The sequence below is a fragment of the Rhea pennata genome, chromosome 2 (genome assembly GCF_028389875.1).
Source record: "Rhea pennata isolate bPtePen1 chromosome 2, bPtePen1.pri, whole genome shotgun sequence".
NCBI classification, from domain to species: Eukaryota; Metazoa; Chordata; class Aves; order Rheiformes; family Rheidae; genus Rhea; species Rhea pennata.
The window spans coordinates 118807422-118810917 of NC_084664.1; the positions used below are offsets into that span (position 1 = coordinate 118807422).

At 33.9% G+C, this 3496-nt stretch overlaps 1 non-coding gene across 1 annotated transcript; it reads right to left on the minus strand.

The window, feature by feature from the left end:
- Positions 1-3146: 3146 nt before the first annotated feature.
- On the minus strand, positions 3147-3218 carry TRNAE-UUC (transfer RNA glutamic acid (anticodon UUC)). Its single transcript has one exon. It is a non-coding gene; the product is annotated as a tRNA-Glu (tRNA).
- Positions 3219-3496: the final 278 nt, after the last annotated feature.

The window sequence follows — 3496 nt, forward strand, 5'->3', positions numbered from 1 at the left end:
CAGCCTGAATGTTGTGCTTAAAGAGAAAAAAGAATTAGTTTATGCCAAACATGTTTTGATCTTCATTATTTTATCCTTTTGTCATAGATTTTTATACAGCTGAATTATTTGAATTTTCAACTAGGTTTTACCTTTTTTTCTGCATAGGGAAGAAGGATTAGGATGCTTTGAACTCAGCTGTCTTCTTATACCTTGCACAATTAATTTGTGACAGAACATCAGAACACAGTGCATGGTAACCAAGATTTAATTTTAATTGAAAACTTTTTATTATAGTATATCACCTTTCTCCTTAGATTAAAATATTTCTTATGTGAAAATAAATAAATATAACAGTGGTTGGGGGGAAAAAAGGATTAGAAACAACAGCTTTTGTGAGAAAGCATACTTTCTGCAATGTTACAGTCTGAAAGGTATCATTAGGCACACTTAAAATGTAAGTATTTGACTGGAAGAGAATGGTATGTAACAGCAAGATACTAGAGTTTTCCTATCAATCATCAAAATTTCATCTAGTTTAATTTTGTCTTATACTTACTATGTCTTTTCACAACATCATGTTACTTTAAATCACTACAAATCTAATTCAAGTGTGGTTGATTCAAAGAATATAAATCTTTCATCAGCTTTCTTCATTGAAAGTACATAAGCTAATGCTAAGTAAAACAATATGAATGGTATTTTCTCATCTTTATAGTTTGAACAATTTGAGGTATTATCAAGCTAATGTATTCAACGAACTTATGGAGAAATTTTAAGATTTAAAAAAGGTCATATTTTAAAGGCACTCAGAACATTCAGTTCCTTGTCCTAGATTCATTAGTTAGTGTGCCTCAAGTTATGTGCATCAAGTGAGGAGGAATGAATCAGGTCAAGACTCTATAAATGCCTTGTCGGTGAAACGGTTTCCATTAGATTTCAGTTGGTGTCTCTTGAGCAAAACTGGTAGCTAAATGAAACAGCTGAAAAATATTATAGATCCCCGTTTGGAAATTAAGGATGAGATTCCTTCTAAATAATTTTAAGATACTAGGGTCAGGAGGAAATTGTAGATTAATTTTCTTAACAGTAAAAAAACCTGAGAATTATCAAGTTTTTGTAAGACTAACAATAACAAAAAAATTAACATATCTAATGGCTATTCAGCAAGTAAGCAAAACAGGTTCAATAAATGGTCTGTCAGAGAAGGTTTAATTTGACTTAAGGTTGTACAGGACTGTGAAAAAATCAGTTAATTTTGCCTTAGCATTACTGAATCAACTACCAAATCTTTGAGTTAGAACATATGTTTGATGAATTTGAGATATATGTTATTTTTTAGTGCTTATCAGAAATGCATATGGCACCCTTAAGGAGCACTGAGGTATACATTAACAGTACTGTATCAGTCATAGATGTGTTTCTTACCTCTACTTTTTTTTTATTTTTCATCATTTCAGATTTTGAGAGGATGAAACTTTTATTGTTAAACTTTAAATATTACTTTGAAACTTTTTTTTTTTTTTGATTTCCAATGATAGAGAAATTGTTAAACATTGCATAAACGTGCTTTCTAAACCAACTACGAAAGAGAACAGGGCATGTTGATACTCCATAAATACATAAGTAAGTTTAAATTAGCAGTAAAACACAGAGGATAATGAATCTTTGAATTAATTCATAGCTTCTAGATGAAGCAGTGCACATTTCAAAGAATGGGTAAATTAAAATTAAGTCTGTCAACCTGAAAAATAGCTTCAACAGCAGATAAGACTAGGATTCATCAAAGATCTTAAAAGATCTAAGTTGAAACTAACAACAACTTATATAACATTTTTACATTTCTTTAGAAAGAAAGGAAAAGAATGTTCAACAGGTCTTCTGTAACTGCTTTGTATGTTGTGAATTGCAATAAAACTAAACAGCATTTAGAGACAAGATTTTTATGAGAGAGAGTCATCTCAAGGAATACTGTGGGGTTTTTGTTGTTGTTGTTGGGTTTTTTTGTTTTTTTGGTTTTTTTTTTCTTGGCAGCCAGAATATTTGACCAGGAAGTGCATATCACCCTCTGACATATCTCAAGATTAACATATATACCGTACACTGACTGAAGAATTAGGAAACGTTCCATGGAAAATTCTAACAATATTTTCAGGAATTAGCCTGAGTAAACAGTAACATAGGTGAAAAGAAGTCCTAGAATGTTTTCTACATTTTTTATTTTTAAAAGATTTATGTATACCTACAAATATATAAATATGAATATATAAATATATATATTCAGTTAATAGAAAAGGGTAGAAATTTCATTAAAATTAGTAAAAATCTATTTTCCCTCTTATTTAACCAGGCAAATTTTTATCAGAGTTCAAAGCCAACTTTCCATATGATGGCATTCCTTCACTGGCATTTTGAAAAAGCCTGCCACAATTAAGCTACAACTATAGCTGAATGAACAAAGAAAAAAAGTGTTTGTTATGGTAAAACTTTATTAGTTTTATTCTTATCATCCCTCGTGTCTACTCAAGTCATTTGCAACTCAGTGGGCACTTTTTCACGGTTTTCATGGTTTTCTGTGTGAATTAGATCACATCTTTAATCTTCGAAACACTAGTGCTATAATAGTACTAATATAGCTAGATAATAAATTTCCTTTTAAGATCTTTACATAATAAATGAGGCAAGCTGGATGAAACCTATGTCTTTTGGCAGCTTATACAACAGTTCCTATCGGTGTCGTCTCTAACTTAAGCTCAAAATCCGTGCCTTAAGCCAAGCTAAAAACTTGGCACAAGTGGGATCCAGATAGTCATAAAAGAGACAGGAGGTACCCTGAGGCCATGGAATGACAGACAAACACTCCTTCAGCAACATCTGAATCCTCAAAACATTAGCTTGTGTTTATCCATTTCTAAGAGAGAAAGGGATCTGAATACATCCGCTCATCTCTGATGCCACGTGCTCTCTCTTTCACCAGCCCACAGTAAAACCCTACTGTAAACAGAATCATACAATTGGTAAGGTTGGAAGGGACCTCTGGACATCATCCAGCGCTCAAGCAAGTGGCCCATATGGGGATCGAAGCCATGACCTTGGCATTGTTAGCACCATGCTCTAACCAACTGAGCTAAACCTAACCCCCAAAACTGATACCAACATACCCTAGCTTCCCACACCGGGAGTCGAACCCGGGCCGCCTGGGTGAAAACCAGGAATCCTGACCACTAGACCATATGGGAACCCCTACATAAAGACCATAGACCAAAGATTCAATTCACTTGCCGAAACATAAGTGCCTGGTGCTTTTTGAGACTCCCTAAAATGCACAGATTGGGCTGTGCTATCAGCTACCACTCCAGAAGTGCACAGGTCTCTTGGAAGCCTTTTCTGTTATTGCACTCTGGTTATCTCCGGTAGTCTGAAGTGTCTCACACAGCACTCAGCATTGGTGCTTAGGTAAATGAATTTCTCCTGTGTGTCATTGCTATTTCTGTTTTCATTTTGCAGAAAAAGAAAG